Consider the following 21,051-nt stretch of genomic DNA (forward strand, 5'->3'; position numbering starts at 1 on the left):
GGGACTTTATTTTGCCTCTTTTTGCGTCTCCAGTGCTTAGCATAGTGTTTGACACATTAGACACTTTTTAGTTCAATTAATTTTTTTTTTTGTGGGGAATGGGGGTTAAGTGCCTTGCCCAGGGTCACACAACTAGTAAATGTCAAGTGTTCGAGGCTGAATTTGAGTTCAGGTCCTCCTGAATCCAGGGCCAGTGCTTTATCCACTGTGCCACCTAGCTGCCCCACACATTAGACACTTAATAAATGGTTATTGATTAAAAGACTTTTAACTTCAATGTTCCTCTCCTCCACAGTTTTTAGATAACTTGACCTTTTTTTTTTCTTTACATGTATCATCCATGCCCTGGAGGCAGCTAGGTAGTACAGAAGATAAAATACTGGGCCTGCTGTCAAGAAGACCTGAGTTCAAATCTACCCTCAGACACTCACTAGCTGTGTGACCCTAAACAAGTCACTAAACCTCTGTTTGTCTTAATCCACTGGAGAAGAAAATGGCAAACCACTCTAGTATCTTTGCAAGAAAACCATATGGACAGTGTTGAGATGCTGTTGTCCATAGGGTCATGAAGAGCTGGACATGGCTGAACAACAACCATCAGTACCATTGTACTTTTAGTTCATGATCACTTTTTCGCTTATTGACTGGGCATTTCTGTATGAGAATGTGCCCATGTTTTCTGTTTGTTTGTTTTGAGAGATGCTTTGTAACTACTATTTAGATGATTCCATTCCAATAAATTCCTTTGCCAAAGAACTAAATGAATCATTAAGCTGATTATTCCAGGAGAAGGTTTCTGGTGAGGGTTCACGAATTAAACTGTGAAGAGCATAGTGACATGTAGATTACCCCTAGAATTTCAGGAACAGTAGAAGCTGTTATTATAACCCAATATGCCAGTAGAAGAGTTTGGGTCGGTTGGATGAGCCAAGAGATTTTTCCATTGGTGGGGCTCATCTAGGATATTTGGGTGGTCTCTATTTTCTTTGACTCACAAGAACAAGAATCTCTACCTGGGACTCTCCTACTTAAACTGCCTAATTTTTCAGGTATACACTATGGAAAAATTAATATCCCCCCTTTTGTTCTAGACTTTTCTTTTAAGTTTCTGTTTCAAGATTCTCTCTCCTTTTATGATGAGATTCTAACTTTTGTATGATCCTTACTGTATTTCGTTGCTACCACTTTCTGTATATATATATATATATATATATGTGTGTGTGTGTGTGTATATACATACATACATATATACATATACATATACACATACACATACACACATATAGACACACACACATATATGTATGTGTGTGTATATATATATATATATATATATATATATATATATATATATATATGAGAGAGAGAGAGCAAGCCCTTTGGGCATAGTTCCAAAGTGCTCTCCAGAATGGTTGGATGAGTTCACAACTCCACTCTTACTTTTTTTGGGGGGGGGTGATGGAAAGGGGCAGGGATATCTTTGTAAATGCAGGGATGGGTTTAAAGAAGTCAAATGATTATTAGACTCTCTCCACTCAATTTGTTTTCCAGGTCAGCTATTTTTAAATATAATATATACAGTGTAAATAGAAAGTTGTCACAGAGGAAAGGCACTGGAGGGATGGTGGGGGTAGGGGGAACTGAGAAAGGGGACTTGCAGAAGTTGGAATTTAAGCTGAGACTTGAAGGGCAGTAGTCAGAGGTGAAGAGGGAGGGCATTCCAGGTATATGAGAAAACAATAAAAAAAACAAGGATTTGGGAGATGGAGTGTCATCTTCAAGGAACAGAAAGTAAGACAAAATAAAGGGATCATAAGGTTGCTGCAGGGGAATAGAATAAGAGGACTGGAAAGGTTGGAGTCCAGTTGTGAAAAGGTTATAAATGCCAGACAAAGCATTTTGGTACTGCAGGCAAAATGTTTCCAAGGGTATTTATTGACTAGAGGAGTGACGTGGTCAGACATGAGATTTAAGAATTCCACTTTGGCAGCTGGGTAGTCTTACATATTAGAGCTGGAAGAAAAAAAAGAAAAAGATCACCAGGTTTTTTTCCCCAATATTAGGCAAGGAATATACCTATATACCCACTTGACCAAGGAAACCATAGAGGTTGAGAGAGCTTTAGGTAATTTAAGGTCAGCTTTTTGTAAGAACTTGCCTTGTTAGCAAGGTATCACGAGTGCCTTTCAACTCTCCTCTTCTTCCTCCAAACCCACTCCCTGGAAGAAATATAATTCCTATGTCAGGAAGATATGATCTTACCATGACTATTCAGGGATAGGAACACGACCTCAAGACAAATGTTGACAGAAGCCTGTAGGGCTTCCAAGAGGATGCATGGGTTTTGGAGTCAGCTGACAACACCCAAGCTCATCACAGCCAGTCCACATTCTTTAGGTAAGCCAGACAACCAATCTACTAAGAGACTTCATAAGGACATCTTTGTAAACCCAGGACCTAACACAATGCCTTTCTTGTGGTAGTATTAGTGACAAGGTAACAGAAAGACTATTCTGGAGGTATGAGCTCACTGTGACCAAGGAGTTACCAAACAATAGGAGGAAAGTGAAAGTTTTTTTTTTTTTTTTAAACTGAGAGAGGGGCAGCTAGGTGGCACAGGGGATAGAGCACCGGCCCTGGATTCAGGAGTACCTGAGTTCAAATCCAGCCTCAGACACTTGACACTTACTAGCTGTGTGACCCTGGGCAAGTCACTTAACCCCAATTGCCTCACTAAAACAAAACAAAACAAAACAAAAACTGAGAGAAAATGAAAGAGCTCATTATATCAGACCCTCTCTCTTTAGGGAAGTCAGACACAGTACAATTATATCACAAAAACTTGAGGGCAGACATATCTTTGTAAGCCCATGGTCTAGCACAATGCCTTTCTTATATTTTATTGAATCTGTAATCTCTTTGATGGAGATTCTCCCTAAAAGGGTGCAGATCATAACTTACAATATTTTCTTCTCCCTCCATTAGTGAGTCATTAAGTCAACAAGCATTTATTAAACAATTATTTTTGTCAGGCACTGAGCTAAGCATTAGGGACTCAAGGAAAGGCAAAAATCCCTTCCCTGCTTTTAGGGAGCTCACATCCAAAGGAGAGGATACAATCTGCAAATAATTATGTAATATGCATACATCTATGCATACATATATAAATGTCCACATAGATATATTTATATTTATATGCACATATATTTAATAAATGCAATAATATTTATTTGTATATATTTACATTAATATTCATATATACATATGTATTTATTATATACATATTTATATGTATGTGTATATAAAAGATAATCTTAAATGAAAGCACTGGCAGTGGGGACAGGGATGAGAAAGACTTCTTTCAGAAGGTGAGATTTGAGTGGAGTCCTGAAAAAGGATGCTGGGAGGAAGAAGTAAAGAGAGAGAACATTTGGGAGATGAAGGATAACAATTGCAAAGGTATAGATTAAGTATATAATATCTCCAGTGGGAAGAATTCTATGCAGATCAGTAAAGATAGATTGTAGAGCTTACAGAGGGAAATAAAGAGCAAAAAGACTGGAAAGGTAGAAAGGAATTGAGTTGTTAAGGGCCTTAAATGTGTAATAGAATGTTTAGTATTTCATCCTGGAGGTAACTGGGGAACCAAGAGAATTTACTGAATAGGATGACTTTCAGTAAGATTTGTGACTTGGGAAAATAACTTTGGTGTCAGAGTTTTCTTTTAGATTTGAGTTGGAAGAAGAAAAGTCAAGGAATCACTAGATCTGATCACCTGGTTTGGACAAGGAATGCACTGATATATCCATTTAATCAATGAGACTAATTAGGACTAGATTGCTTAAGTAATTTGTCTAACATTATGCTGGATCTAGATGCCAGGTTTTCTGATTCAATTTCTTCTTTTCTATTGAAAATTTTATTTTTGTTTTACTTTTACTGTAAAACATTTATAGATTACTTCCATTTCCTAAGATGTCTTCTATAGCAATGTAAAAAATTAAGTAAAATGAATAATATAGTGACTTCATCTGAAAGTGTATGGAATATTCTATATCTGTAGCACTCCCATCTTTCTATTTTAAAATGAACAGAGGGACAGCTAGGTGGCGCAGTGGATAAAGCACCAGTGGATAAAGCACCGGCCCTGTATTCAGGAGGACGCAAGTTCAAATCCTACCTCAGACACTTGACACTTACTAGCTGTGTGACCCTGGGCAAGTCACTTAACACCCATTGCCCCCCCAAAACAAAACAAAACAAAAAAACACAAAACAACAACAACAAAAAAGAACAGAAATCTATTTTTTCTCCCTTCCAAACCAATTCCACTGAAAAAAGAAAAACAAATTTCTTGCAATAAATATGCAAAAGCAAGGAAAACAAAGTCCCTCTATACATAACACACACATACATACAATGCATGTACTTACATCTACATACACACATGTACACATATGTGCTGCATATATTTCTCATTCTATGCCCTAAAACCATCATCCCTCTTCTGTCATGGATAGTATATTTCATTATTAGTTTTCTGAAATCATAAGGGGTCAATGTAATGATCATAGTTCTTAGGGCTTTCAAAGTTGTTTGTTTTTGTATAAATTATTCTCTGGTTCTATTCATTTCATTCTTCCACAAAATTGTATATGAGTTAACAAGGTGATGTGGGTACACTTCAATAGTTTCATTCCCCTTCCAAATCTATTCCCTGGAAGATCTCTGGGTTCACACTTCCAGTAGGTGTGATCTTACTGTGACTAAAGTGTAAATCAAACAGTGGGAGGAGTATCCTTCTCTTCCAAAAATAAAAATTGACAGAAACTAAGGAAAGACATTTTCATTTATAGTTCTCTCATGAAGTAACACAGATTTTAGAGCTAGGAGAAACTTCCTGTGTTCATCATTTCCAGCCCACAATCTTTATTTTAGGTAAGCCAGATACCATATTACTAAGGGACTTCCAAAGGAACTTGAGGTCAGGAATTCTTTGTAACTCCAAGGGCTAGCACAGTGCTTTTCATGTGGTAGTGTCATTGACTCGTGATCTTTTGTTTTTATATTCATTTAAAAATTTTTTCAGTTCTAAATTCTATCCCTCCCTCCTGCCCCTCCTCCATCCATTGATTGTTGACTTTTAGACTCATGCTCCTGGCCTGAATATATCCCACAGACTAGATGTGCAATGGCCAGTGGCCTGGAAAGAGGAGTTTCTTTTTATTTTTTCCTTTTCTATTTTATTACATTAATACATATTCATGGAATAAATTGAGTATTTCCATAAGAATACAAAAGATGCTTGTACATGAAACTGCAAATCTACTATGCAAAATTTGCTATTCCTTTCACATATACAACATTTTTTTCCCTCCCCCATCCTGTCCTTGAGATAGCGGCTATCATTAGACACAAATGTCTGTATTTGTATGTATATATGTATGTATGTATGTGTGTATATATATATATATATATATATATATATGAATATATTTATTACGTATGTGTCTACATTATATATACATTTATATACATATGTGTATATAAAATTATTCCCTCTACATACTTTTATTTATCAGTTTTTTCTCTGGATGCAGATAGCATCTTTCTTCACATGTCCTTCATCGTTAATTTGGGTATTTATAATAGTCAAAATGACTTATTTGCTCAAAGTTGTTCTTAAAACAACATCGTTGTTACTGTATCCAACATTCTCTTGGTTCTACTCATTTCACTCTTCATTATTTCATGCAAGTCTTCCCATGGTTTTTTTCTGAGATCATTGAGCTCATCATTTCTTATAGCACAGTAGTATTCCATCACAATCATGTACCATATCAGCCATTTCCCAAGAAGAGTTTCAATTAAAGAAAGCTGAAGCTGGACCTTCTGAGCCAGGCTTCCTGAAGTCTGAGTTCATTTCCCAATCATATCTGCTACTTTCACCTAAGTGGCTTTGATTTCACACTTACATGATAAGTGAATCCATAAAACAAAAACAAAAAAGAGTCAATATAAGAGATCTTAACTCTCACAGGAAGTATTTTTTTAACTTTAAAAAATTTTTAATTCACATTAAAATGAAGTCTACTGGGATATACAAAAAAAAATTTACTTAACTGTTTCACCTTATTGACTTATACTTATTCCACATTTGGGTACATTCTGCCAATTTCCACTTTGTCATCTCAAAAGAAATACCTGGTTCTCTTGGACCTAACAAATCATGTAAAACTTGAACCTTAATATGAGTAACAGTGATTATTCTTAAACTTAAGTTTTACAAAGCCTATCAAAAGATGAACAGTAATTTACATGATATATGTTTATATTCTGACATATAAGATAGATTCCTACCATAACTTTGTGGAAATCCAACGTTTTCTTATTGTTACTTCCTTTTTCATATATAGTAGGGAGACCACTCTGTACTAGGATTTAACAGAATATGCCTGCGAGATCACAGGTTGTGACCCATTAAAAACATAAAATACAAAAATCAAATGGGCTCCATGGGTGGGGACAGAGGGTCAGAGGCTGAAGACTTAGTGAGAGGAGAACAGACAGATTTCACACATCCCCCTACCAATTGAAGAATTAGGCCTATGGGGAGTTACAAGGCGCAGACAGCCAGACAGAAGAATAAACAGATATTCCATCTATCGCCACTCCCAGAACACTGTTTATCACCTGCCTTGAAGAAGAAAAAGAACCTATCCTGGAGTGACAGCTATTTTCAGTAGAGATTGACAGAAAGGGGAGGAGGAGGAGAAGGCATAGTGTTAGTATTCAGAGGATCCTAGATTCTTTGTAAATACTCCATTAGACCTTAGACATACTTATTAGACCATATCTATTAAATCACCTCCTAATTGACCCACACAATCGTGGAAAGCACAGAGGACAACAAGACTTTGGATATTCTATAATGGACCAAGCAGAACATGTTGAGAACCAGGCAGAGAGGGTAAAGTCCAGACACCCATTCAGTCTTTCAGGATGCTCCAGCTTTCCCTGGTTGAAATTCACAGTCCCCAAACCCAGCCAAACCCTGCCAAACCCAAACCTTTCCTTGGGTCCATAGTTACCGGAAAGAAACTTTGGGGCATTCTGGAAAGAGCAGGGGTAGAATCCTTCCACAATTACTGAGCAGTTTGGGGGTGTTCTGGGTAGTTTCATCTCAACACTCCAAGAAACAGATTGTGGGTCAGCCAAGTTGCAATAGGGCCTCTGCCCTAGACGAGACAGCAGCTTTAGGGTGTTTTGGGCAGAATCCAGCTGGACATCAGTGGCCCCTGAAGCTAAGCCTCACTAGATAGGCCCTAAGCAAATTCAAACTATCATTGTGATAGATTCACAGCTGAATTCCATCTAAAATTCAGAGAATAATTAATTTTAAACCTACACAAACTCTTTGTAGCAGTAAGAAAAGAAATAAGAAATGTAATAATAGATATAAGAAATAGAAATAAGAATAAGAAATAGAAAAGAAGAAAAGAAAGCACCCTTCCAACTTCTAAATGTAAATGTGATCTTGATACCTAAGAAAACTATTAGAAAATATGCCTGATGCATTGATGCAAACATTTTAAATAAATTATTAGCAAGTATAGTAAAACAACACTTTAGAAAGATTATACACTATGATTTGATTAGGTTTAATAATGAGTATTTGAATAGCACATTAAGGTTTGCATAGCACTTTACAAATATTTCATGTTATTCTCATGAAAATCCTAGGAGATAGTTGTTGCTGTTGTTATTATCTCCATTTTACAGAACAGGAAACTAAGGCAGACAAAGGTTAAATTATTTGTGCAGTATCACACAGCTGGCCATTCTGAATTTTGCCTTTATTCTCCTAGACATTTTCACTTTGGGGTTTCTTTCAAGAGGTGCCTGGTGAATTGTTTCAATTTCCACTTTATTCTCTGGTTGTAAGAGACCTGGGCATCCCTTTTCCTTTATTTGTTTAATTATTTATCTGTGTATTATTTTTTTTGGTTATGGCATTCAGGTAGTTCAATTAATCTTAAATTGTCTTAATTCAGTCTGTTTTTTGGTCAGTTGTTTTTGCTACATGATGCCATAAGTTTCATTTTATTATTTCAGTCTTTTGACTTTGATTTAATATCTCTTATAATCTCACAGAATCATTAATCTCTATTTTGTCCTTTCTAATTTTCAAAGAGTTTGTTGTTCAGGTAAGGTTTTGTACCTCTTGTGCCAACCTCCTAATTGTATTTCCAATTCTTCTTCCATAACTCTTAGTTCTTTTTCTTTCCTTCCTTCCTGCCTTCTTTCATTCTCTATCTCTTTCTCTTTCTTCCTTTTTTTTTGCCTCTTCACCCTCATCTCATTTGTAAAAACATCTTTAAATTTTTTTTCCAACTCTTGCTTCATCTCTTCCAGGAATTATATTTTAATTTGTGCCAAAGCCTCCTTTAAGGCTTTGCTTGTAGATGTTTTGGAATCGTTATCTTCTGGTTTTATGTCTTGAATTTTCCTATCACCATAATAGATCTTTATGGTATCATTTTTTAATGCTTTTAACTCATTCTTCCAGTCTACTTTCCATCTTTAGACTGTGTTAGGTCTAGCTTTTGCACACTTCTGCAGGAAATGTCTGGGCTGAGCTTGTGTCCTTTTGAGTCCTCCTGCTGCTTCCATGGAGTACTGAGTGTTTTGTTATTCTAGGATCCTTAAGAAAACTCATGCTGTATATCAACAAGTATCTAATGCTCCCAAAGCACTAGATCAATGCTCCCAAACTACTGAATCAGTGGCCTGATCCAGGGCAAAGTTTGATCACTGCCCTTATGGCCTGAGCTCAACTAATTGCTGATCTGGGTTTACATCTAAGCAATACATCTGGCTATTTGCTCCTAGTTGGTATTCCAGTAGATTTCTGCTGGACTCAGCTATTCTCAGCCGGCTGGAAGGCTCAGCTACTTCAGAGCAACAACATAAGGGTTGCCTTTGGTTTGATACTCCTGTCCTGATTATTCTGATCAAGGCTTAGGACTAGAAGACTTCAGTCATGGAACTGAGATTATTTTCTTCATTCTTGGGGTTAGAGCTATATCACTGCTGCTTTCTCCCGAACTTGCTCCTCATTTATTACCCAGCTTAGGGCCACAGTGACTATACCACCTCACCTGAGACCATATTTCTAGGAATAGGGTCCCCACCCTAGCCCAGCCCCCAATCTTCTCTAAATATGTGACCCAGAACCTGGAAGGGAGTAAAAGAGCAGTCAGTTGACACTTGCTCCTATATCTAGCACAAGTTCAGGCCCCTCAGTGTGGTTCTGGGATTACTTCTTGCCCTGGCACTTAACTGGAGCCCTCTTTCTGTCTCTGCCCTGGAATGTTACATTTATATATTCCTGACTAGACCCCATCCCCACTGTCAGGAGATACGGTCTGAAATATTGCTTCTCTGTGAATTTTATTGGATTTCCTAGGCAGTACTTGGTCTGGTCCAGTTTCTAGATTTCTATTAAGGACTTGGTCAAGAGCCTTTGCCTGTACTTCCTTCTGCTGCTTCTAGTAGTTTTAATTGTTCTGAGATATTTCCTCATATCAAATCTAAATTTGCCTCTACAATTTCTATCAATTGCTGGTAATACTTTCCTTTGGAGCTAAATAAAGAGCTTGGTGAAATAGAAAAGGACATTGAATGTAACATCAGGAATGACCTCAGATTCTGACTTGTGAATGTGTCTACCTTGAGAAAATCAATCACCCTGGAGAACAGTGCTCATATCTGTAAAATGATGGGGTTGTATTAGACTCCATCTGAGTTCTCTTAGAGCTCTAAAACTATGATCCTTTGAGCCCATATACAAATCTAATTACTCTTCCACATTAAAATCCTTCAAATTCTTGAAAACTGATATTCTCTCTCCCTTCCCAGCCCCCATTACCTCTTCTCTAATCATTTAAATCTCCTTCAATATGTACTCATATGACATGGACTCAAAGCCCTTCACCATTCTGCTTACTGTCCTTTGGGTGCCTCACAGCTTATTAATGTCTTTCTTAAACAGTGGCACCAAGAACTGAACACAATACCTGGAAATTATCCTTCTCAAAATAAAGTGTGAGATCCAAGTAGCGGTTTTTAGCTGTCACACAACAGAGCTGACTCATTTTTTTTTTTTGGTAGAACACATTTATTTCCCCAGATTTCTTCAGATAATCTCATATTTAATCAAGCCTCTCCCATCCATACACAAATGAGTATGATAGGAAGTCAAGTGAAAAGAGTGAGAAAGAGGCACAAGAGAGAAAGAAGTAAAATACTTTAGGAAAATCTGATGAGGAGGAACACTTTCAGTTGCAGGGATTTGATTCAAATCAAATAAATTCAATTTAATTCAGGTCATTTTATATGTAACTACTATATATATATATATATATGCAAAGCACTTTCTATGTTCTAGGTACTTAATTACAAAGCCCACAATAAAAAGTAGTCCTTGCTTTTAAAGAACTTACTAGTTTGGAGTAAGGGGATACAATAGATAAACATATAAGTAAACACAGAAAACTTTTTTAGGGAAGTCAAGTATACTAACAATTGGGGAATCCATGGAATTTTTATATGGTAGGTAAAATTTGAACTGAGACTTTGGGGAAGCAAAGGATCCTGAGTATTGACATGAGAAGGGACTACATTGAGTTATGGAAGATAGCCTGTGTAGAAGTATGGCTATTGGAGATCAAATGTGGAGTTCAGGAAATAACAAGGAGGGCACTTTGGCAGGAACATAAGGTGAAATGGGAACTAAGCTAAAAAGGCTTAAAAAAGATACTTGGGGCCAGATTGTAAAAGACCTTAAATACCAAATGCAGGAGTTCAAATTTTATTCTAGAATCAGTAAGGAGTCATGGAAGGTTTTTGATCAAGTGATGTGATCAGATGTATACTTTAGGGAGTTTATTTTGGTAGTTAGTTATAGGAGTAAAAATAAAAGAAAAGAAGGGAATTAGAAGATCACTGAAATAGTGTAGGTAAGAAGTAAAGAGGACCCAAAATTGACTGATGACCATGTGACTGGAAAGAAGGGGCAAGGGATGACCATAAGATTGTAGATTTAGAGTCAAATGGTAACTTATAGGTCTTTTATCTAATTTATTTTTAATAGATGAGGAAAATGAGGCTTATAAAAATGAAATTGCTTGTCCAAGATCATGCAGATAGTAACTATTTATTAAGCACCTACTATGTGCAGGTACAAATACAAATAAAGATTGTTCCTGCTCTCAAGGAGCTTACAATCCAATGGGGGTAGATCTTACACAAAAGGAAGATGAAAAACAAGAGGAGAGAGGAAAATATTCAACTTGGGGGTGTAGTGGAGAAGTTAGTTGTCTGAGAGTAGTATAGCCAGGTAAAAAATGAGGAAATGTTCCCTCCTTCAATGAAGATATAGAATTAATGGTTTTACCCTAGTAAGTAGCAAAGCTTATATATGAACTCATGTTCCCTGAAACTAAATCCATCTCTCTTTTCATTGTGCCACACTGTTTAGATAATATAAGGTAGTAGATAAACTACTAGACTTGGAGACAGGAAGACCTGGGTGCAGATTCCTCATATACCAACTGTATGAGCATGGACAAATCACTTAATCACTTTGTGCCTCAGTTTTTTCATCTGTAAAATATAGGTGTTGGAATAATTCTTACTAATGACCTTAAAGATCCCTTCCAGCTCTAAATATATCATACTTTGGTATGAGATTTCGTAATTAACTAGCTATTGGGGCTGAGGGAGAGAGATAAGTCGAGGATAATTTTTTTAACCATCACTCAATACATATTATTAAGTAGCAACTATGTGCTAAATGTTGGTGATACAAATAGGAAAATGAAAGACAGTCCCTACCCTCAAAGAGCTTACAATTTGAGAAAGATAGCATATAGGACTTCCGGGGCAGAGCTAAGATGGTGGAGGAAAGGCAGTGAGCTCCTGAACTCATGACACGATTGTTCCAAAAAAACATCCAAATAATGCCATAGGAAAATGCCCAGAGCAGCAAAACTCACAGAAGAATGTGCTGAAATCATCTTCTAACCAACAATGGCTTGGAAGGTCAGAAGGAGGGAGCTGCTGTGCTAATACGGGAGTCGAGCACAACCCCATAGTCACCCTGACACAGATCCAGTCCCAGGAAGGCCTCACCAGAGAAGCAGATCCCCAGAGCCTTTGAATCAGCTGAAGCACCACTGTTGTCTGGAACTAAGCTCACAGTCTGGTGAGTAGGCTGAGCCCTGGGCAGGGGGGAGACTACAGGGGTCTATGCTGGTGCTAAGGCAGAACTCGGATTTTACACACCTGCTGAGAACCAGGAGGTAGACTCAAGTAGCAGAGGCCCAGGTTGGGGAGGGGCTCAGGCTCGTCAAAGCTGACAACCACAACAGACAAAGCTGGTTGATTGGCAAGTTGGTTGGGGGTCATCTAAGGACCAGGGAACAGGCCAGGAAAGTGAAGAACCTGATTCTCCTTAAATCATACCACCTGGGACTTCTTTTTTTTTTTTTAATTTTTTTTTTAGTGAGGCAATTGGGGTTAAGTGACTTGCCCAGGGTCACACAGCTAGTAAGTGTTAAGTGTCTGAGGCCGGATTTGAACACAGGTACTCCTGACTCTAGGGCCGGTGCTCTATCCACTGCGCCACCTAGCTGCCCCTCCACCTGGGACTTCTTAAGCTTGGGATACTGCAGCCTGGAAACAGTGCCCCACTTTAAGGAGCTAAAAGTCAAGTAAAAGAAAGGCAAGATGAGCCTACAGAGAAAGGTGAGGACCATAGAAAGTTTCTTCAGTAACAAGGAAGACTGAGGGGCACACCCAGAGGAAGATTTCAGCATCAGGGCCCCTATATCTAAAGCTTCCAAGAAAAATATGAATTTATCTCAGGCTATAGAGGTGCTCAAAAAGGACTTTGAAGATAAAGTTAGAGAGGTAGAGGAAAAAATGGAAAGAGAAATGAGAGTGATGCAGGAAAGACATGAGAAAAAAGTCAACAGTTTGAAAAGTCAAATTGGCCAAATGGAAAAGGAGGTACAAAAGCTCTCTGATGAAAATAATTGCCTAAGAATTAGGATTGAGCAAATGGAAGCCAGTGACTTTATGAGAAACCATGACACAATAAAGAAATCCAAATGAATAAAAAAAAATAGAGGGCAATGTGAAATATCTTCTGGGGAAAACTGCTGACCTGGAAAATAGGTCCAGGAGAGATAATTTGAAAATTATTGGTCTTCCTGAAAACCATGATCAAGGAAAGAGCTTAGATATCATCTTCCAAAATATTCTCAGGGAAAATTTCCCTGAAATTCTAGAAGAAGAAGCTAAAATAGAAATTGAAAAAATCCACCGATCACCTCCAGAAAGATCCCAAAAGGAAAACTCCTAAGAATATTATAGCCAAATTCTAGAGCTCTCAGGTCAAGGAGAAAATATTACAAACTGCCAAAAAGAAAGAATTCAAGTACTGTGGAGCCCCAGTCAGGATAGCACAAGATCTAGCAGATTCTACATTAAAGGACCAGAGGGCATGGAATATGATATTCCAAAGGGCAAAGGAAATGGGATTCCAACCAAGAATCATGTTGCAAAAACTCAGCATCATCTTTCCGTGAAAAAAATGGGACTTTAATGAAAAAGAAGACCTTCAGATATTTGTGATGAAAAGACCTGAAATGAATGGCAAATTTGACTTTCAAATACAAGACCCTAGAGAACCATAAAAAATTGGAGCTGGGGGACATACCTAGGGTCTTACAGTGGGCAACTGTCCTGTGTCTGAGGCTGGGTTTTGGCTGGGATCCCCCTGGGTCCAGGGGTGATGCTTTGTCCACTGTGTCACTTAGCTAGGTGATGACATCTTTAGGGTTAAATTGAGGGGTGAAGGGAATTCACTGGGGCAGGGGGAAGGGCAGATCCTACATGAGAGAAAGACAGCATATAAATGGAAACTAAAAAAGAGTGGGGCTGGAAGCAGGAATACTCAACATGTTGTTCTGTGGAGTTGAAAGCAAGCAGAGTTGCTGATGGAAAATGGAGAGTTACCTGGAAAATGCTGCAAATTTGGAGCCTTCTACAAAGGAAGGACTCTATTGCTCCACCCTCTAGCCCTTCAGTTAGAGGGGAGAGGCAATGGAGGGCATTGAGATGTGGAGTGTCAGAAACTGAGTCAATCAGCATGGCAATGAGATTTCAGGTGATCAGCTTATGCTGGTTGAGGTATGATGTTAGGTTATCTAAACCAAGAAGAACTGCTGATAGAAAATGAAGTTACCTGAATGAAAATCCCCTCTTGCCAACAAGGATCCTAGCTTTTGAAGTCAAGGATATTCTTTTTTTTTTTTTTGGTGAAGCAATTGGGGTTAAGTGACTTGCCCAGGGTCACACAGTTAGTAAGTGTTAAGTGTCTGAGTCCAGATTTGAACTCAGGTAGTCCTGAATCCAGGGCAGGTGCTTTATCCACTGCACCATCTAGCTGCCCCAAAGTCAAGGATATTCTAACACTGAGCACCTGGGTGACTGAAGGAATGGTGGTATCCACAGCAGAAATAGGGAAACTAAGGGGTGAAGAAGATAATTAGTTTTGTTTTGAATATGTTCAGTTTAAGGTGCCAGTTAGAGAGGCAGATGGAAATGCCCAGTGAATAATTGGTGCTATGCATTAAAGCTCAGGAGGGATCTTGAAACTCGATATACAGAACTAGCATCTAGCAGATAATTATTGGATAGAAGGATCAAAAAAGTTCTAATAGGTAAGTATCAATTTAGTTCTTTTACATTATTTTTGTCCAAAAGGAAGATAGTCATTGAGTCTTCACACATTCATGTGTCCCTTCTTTCTGTGCCATGGTTTCCTCTTCTACTAAATGAGGCAGTAGGGCTAGGTGGTCTCTTACATTCTCTTCCAACATTCTGTTATCCTATGAAAGCAAAAGCTTTATAGCCAAGTAGAAACTGTAGCCATCTGGACAAGTTTAAAAAGGTAATGCTACTTAACTTTCTAGAAGAGACATAAGGCTATATTATTATTGTCAATGATAGATTAGCATTAAAATTATTATACTCATAATACAGGAGTAACTTTGTAAGCAGTAAAGTTGTCTCTTAAAATTCTTCACTACCTTCTCTCTCAAAAATATGACAAATTCACATTTCTCATAATTATTAGCTTAATGATTGCCATTTTAAAGTATGTTAAATCATTGTATAGCTTGCTAAATTATAATATTGCTAGAGCAGGATATGGCTGCTCTGGGCACCTTAAGCCCAACAACTCCCTATTCATTGTCTAGTGTGGGGACCAATTTTTAATTGGGGAGTGTTAGATAAGCAGCTTGCTGCAATATTGGGGCAAGGAAGGAGACCGGCAGCCTCCCTCAAAACAGAACAGGATTTATTTTAACAAGAACGAACTTAAAAAAAACCAAAAAACAACAAAACACAAACAAGATCAGTAGGATCAAGGGAAAGGAAATAAAATGGGGAAAGGGAAATTATACAACCTGAAAAAATACCACCTCCCAGGAATCAGCTGAGAATATGAAGCAGAACCCCTGTCGCCTTCTAGCGTCCAGCTAGAATGCCCAATTCTCCTCCCCCAATCCCAGAAAAACCCCACACAGCCCCAGCCAATGGGATGGCCACTCTGACAGTCACATGACTGCCCTCACTAGGCTTCCAATCATTATAATTTTGCCAGGCCCATGTAGGCAGCAGCAAGTGGTGAGGACATGAGGTGCCAGTGCCATGGCAACAACTACAACCAGTGGGTGGAGCACCATGCGGTTTGCAGAACCCCAGGCCAGTGCGCACCGAGGCATAAAAACCTCAAATAACAATTAATTCTTTACACTAGGTTTACACCATATTTTTAGTTAAGCTGGGAGATAACTCACTGTGCATGAAACAGACTCAACATAGTTGGGAGAGCTCATAGTTCATTGTTGGCATACAATATATCACTGCTGCTGATGCTACTACTATTACCACTACTACCACTACCACTGCCACTGCTGCTGCTGCTACTACTACTACTACTACTACTACTACTACTACAATTCTGTCCTCTGTATTGTGGAAGGTATATTCCCTGAGTACAAGAAAAGTGCAAGAAAGAGTCAGTACTCTTTCCCTCCCTATTCTCTCCTACTCCAAGTATTCTGTGAGGGATCCTTATAAAGGCGTATAGGGGTGAACCATGGACAGAGGACTGCCCAATTTGTTCAAGGAAAAGGGATATGCATCCCCATAAATACACAGGTTTATTATTATTATTATTATTATTTACTAATAAACTGCAGAAATAAGCTCAATAATATTACCAAAGAAATTGAAATATACTTTGAAAATGGAATCTATTTTCAAATAAATCCCACAATTCAGTTTCCCTAGTATGGTAGTAATGGTAATAAGATAGGGAGAATCAGGTGTGAATTGCTATCCACCCCCACTGCTCCCCAGTAAAGCTTTTGCCTTCTAGGAAAGGAAAAGTGAATAAGCAAATGGAAATATTGATCTATTATTGTTGCTACTTATATTTTAGTAATTATATTTTTCTTTAAAGCAAGCTTATTTAGTTTTCAGACAAATCTCAGGAAGATATAGATATAGAAAAGAGACATTTCATACAGCAAGATATTTAAATTTTTTACTAATAGTCCTTTACAAAATAATTTAATGAATAACCTAAATTCTCCACTGTTTGTAACCATGGCTTTTGTGAGTCTAGTTTCTCATGCCATAATTACAGAGAGCCTTTCAGTCTTATTAAGTTTGCTCTTTAATTAGCTCACTCAAGATCCAATTTTTGTCAGGTTTAAAACTAATTCCCCTTCTGTACAATGAGGGGGTTGACCTTTAAATTCCTTGCTAGCTCTAAATCTATGAACCCAGTGTACCATCCCATTTTGACTGTTACCAAAAGTCTTTGGGGTTTCTTCAAATGTGATATTGAAGGAAACGAGGCAGAAATGATTAACTTATTTTTCTGCTTTCTCTGACACTTATCATTCTGGACATGAACTTGATGGGATGAATATTCATAGCTGCTACTTTAAGTTTGAGCTCACACTCCCCAGGGACCAAAGTCAAAGTTATATAGAGGAGAGGGTGCCCAGGTCTAGGGGAATAGGGGCATATTTTTATTCTTTGTTTTTTTGCTATATCTTTCCAGTGTGTCCCTTTGTAAAAGCTGATCGCTATTAATTGGTTTGATGATAGAAGTGCAAATAAATGGCAGTTGATATAGAGGAAACACTTCAAAATTAGAAGTTTGAACAATTAGAAAAACCCCAAATTCTCAGGGTTATTCCTTGAACCTTGAGGGGGAGATATGACCAACTCTGGGCAATGGAAACCACCAGTTCAAGTAAAATTGTGGGGCTTGGGGTAGGAGAGTAAGTCCATAGTTTTTAGGGTTACATTATCATACATTGCCTTGACATTTTTACTTCTGTTATTCTTCAAAGTTCTTTCTTGGTTATATGTCATAGGCTATTCAGATTTGCCATGTACCACTCCATTGCCTTCTCTGAGATATTAATTTTTACCTTTCTGGCTATTGTTGCATTCTTTGTCTTTCATTCCATTTTTCACTAGCATACAGTGATACTGGTAGAATGTTGGTATTCAAATATGGACCTTTGTTTTCTTGGGAAGGGTGTGTTCATTAAATGAGATTTGTTATTTCCTAAAGGCAATAGACCATGACCTCTTCCTCCTGTTCATCTCTGGGTCCCAACTTGTCTATCTGCACAATCTAATGGATAATACAGATGTTTTCCACTGATACCCTCTCAATGTCTACAGAAAGCAAGGAAAGATTCCAGTTTACTAGGTGAATATTTTATGGTATATTTGTGGGAAGATCACATAAGATGAGTAGGCATAAAATTATTGTCATTTATATCAATGGAAGGAGCTTCCAAATCATAGGATCTTAGATCTCTATATCTTAAGCAGTACCTCAGAGGCCAAATAATCCTACCCCCCTTATTTTACAAATAAGAAAACTGAGGCTCAGGGATATTAAATAACTTCTCTTAGGTCACATAATAAACAACAGAGGTAGAATGTGAACCAGGTCCTTTGAATTTAAAGTTACTGCTCTTTCCATTGTACTATACTGAGATCACAGAACCATCTGAATCAAATTTGAGTATCTCCTTGTTAAGGAAAATCACTGCTCAGTTACTAACTCATTCTGTGACTACAGGCAAGTAAGTAAAGCCTCTCTAGGCTCCAGTTTTACTCCCTGCAAAATGTGAAATGAACTATTTCGAATTTTGGTACCTGCCTCTCCCCTTGCCTTATTTGCCTGTTTGATCACCGCCTGACTGACCTATGATTTAATATCAGGTACAGACTTCCTCTTGCCCATTGGCTCCTATATTAGGCAGCTGGTGACTATATCCTGATTTCCATTCTGGATTATACTATAGAGCTAGCTCTTGCTGATGTCATTTCCTGCAGTTATGAATTCTTTTCTAACTTTTTATTTCCCCTCCTTCCACATCCACAAGATCTGACAAGATAGAAATAATAATCTTGAATATATATCTATATATCTCTATATCTCTATCTATATCTCTATATCTATATCTCTTTTAAGTAATAGGACTTTTGAGCCAAAAGAGATCTTTGAAAAGGTGTTTTCCAAATCCCTCATGTTACAAATGAGTAAACTAAGACACAGAGAGGGAAATGATTTGTCCATTTCACCTAGCAAATTAGTAGCAATGGCAAGTTTAGATTCATACCAAATTTGGGTTTAAAATTATTGATGACAGAGAACTTTTCTAAAAACATTTTATACCTTCATTATGTCAACATAATATGGGTGAAATAGACCCTAACTATATGCTTGAATGAATGCTAGAATGAATGAAATGAAGTTTAGCCATAGTTAATATAAAGTTATATATGAAAATTCCAGAAAGTCCCAATAAATTAACATCAACAAAGGAGGAAAATGATTCCAAATCCTGCTTTGGCTGAGTTTGGGTATAGAATAGGGAAACAAATGAGTTCATGAATAAAATGAATGATTTTATACCTAAATGTATGAATTGCCCAGATGTGCATACACACACAAATTCTGTGTGGATAATAATCTACCGATTATTAACATGAAACGGGAGGGGTTTAAGTATGTTAATTTATGGTGTTCAACAATATCATTGAAAATTTCTTACTTAAGGTAAATGGGAACAGTTGAGGGGGGCAAAGTTTTGGGGAGTCAAAGTAGTCAAACTAGCATCAAAGTAGTCTAAACAAAATTATCCACAAGGACAAAATACTGACAAGAGAAAATAGATCGAAAAACCACAAATGGAATAAAACACCAATCATAACTTTATATGTGAACATATTATGCAATACAATAAGATGAAAGTGATCAAGAAGATGGAGAAGAAAATCTAACAATCTTTTACATTCAAGAAACACATTTAAAAGTAAAATTAAGGGTCTATACTTGAAGCCCAGGTCTGACACTCACTAGCTTGTGATTTTGGATGAATTTCTACATATATAAAATGGTGATAAAAATACTTTCAAAATTTACATCACAAAAATGTTGTGAGCTTTGGAACCATTAAAGAACATGGAAAAATTAATGATCATTAATGTTACATATACATCACTCTTACATATGGCATATAATAAAAGAGTACTAGATTATATTCAGAAAGATTTAAGTTTGGGTCATGCTTTTGACAGTTATGAGCTGTGCAAACCTCTTTGAATCACAGGAAACTATCTAAGACTCCAAATTTTAGTTGCCCTGGGCTGTAATTTGCTTCTATAAGTAGAGTTCTGGAAACAGAAGCTTTCACATCACCAAATCACAGGTCTTTGATGAATTATTTTATTACTATAGATATACATATATATGTGTGTATATATATGTATATATATACACACATACATATGTTTTATATATATATATATGAACACGTAAATATATATTGTGCGTTTATGTCTTTGTTTAAGGGCAGTTCAGTGGAAGGAATGATGGGCCTGGAGTCAAGAAGACTGGAGTATGAATCTGACCTCAGATACTAGCTGTGTGAACCTAGGCAAGTCACTTAACCTGTTTGCCTCAGTTTTTTCATCTGTAAAATGGGGGAAATAATAGTACCTACCCATTAGGGTTGTTGTGAGGATCAAATGAGATAATAATTATAAAGCACTTATCACAATGCCTGGCATATAGTAAGTGCTATATAAATGTTAGCTGTTATAATATTAAATTAATATATTATATATACTTCTTGTATGGTATGTTTTAGTAGAGATTGATGTGATACAACTATCCCTATCTTATGATATAATATGATATATTAATGTCTAGATATCACTATCTTAATATACACATATCCATCTCTGTCTGCCTGTCTGTCTCTCTTTCTGTTTCTGACACAGAATTTGATTTGGAAACTTCAGTGTTCATCTGGTCTAGGGGTTCTTGACCTGGAATCTATGAATAGCTTTCTGTGAATTTGGATCAGAAGATATTTCTTTCTTCTTTTTTTTTTTCCTAGAGTAGGGCTACGGTTCCATATTTCACTGTAATTGATTTCTTGTTTAATCCTATGTATTCCTCTTTATGTATTTAAAAACGTTTTTCTAAGAAGAGATTTGGCTTCACCAGACTGCCAAAAGGGTTCATGACACTAATGAAATGAAGAATCCTTAATCTAGTCCAATTCACGCACAAAAGGAATGCCTGCTATTACATCTCTGACAAGTAGTAGTTAATTAATCTCCATTCTAACACACCATAAAATTTTATATATGCTATTGTATGTATGTATGTATGTATGTGTATATACATATATACACCTCTCTATCTTCTTTCTTTGTCTCTCTGTCTCTGTCTCTGTCTCTTTCTCTCTGTCTCTCTGTCTGTATGTCTGTCTACGCCTGTCTCTGTCTCTCTCTTGGTCTCTGTCTGTGTCTATGTCTCTCTGTCTCTGTCTGTGTCCCTGTCTCTCTATGTCTCTGTCTGTG

The sequence above is a fragment of the Dromiciops gliroides genome, chromosome 2, assembly GCF_019393635.1.
Source record: "Dromiciops gliroides isolate mDroGli1 chromosome 2, mDroGli1.pri, whole genome shotgun sequence".
NCBI classification, from domain to species: domain Eukaryota; kingdom Metazoa; phylum Chordata; class Mammalia; order Microbiotheria; family Microbiotheriidae; genus Dromiciops; species Dromiciops gliroides.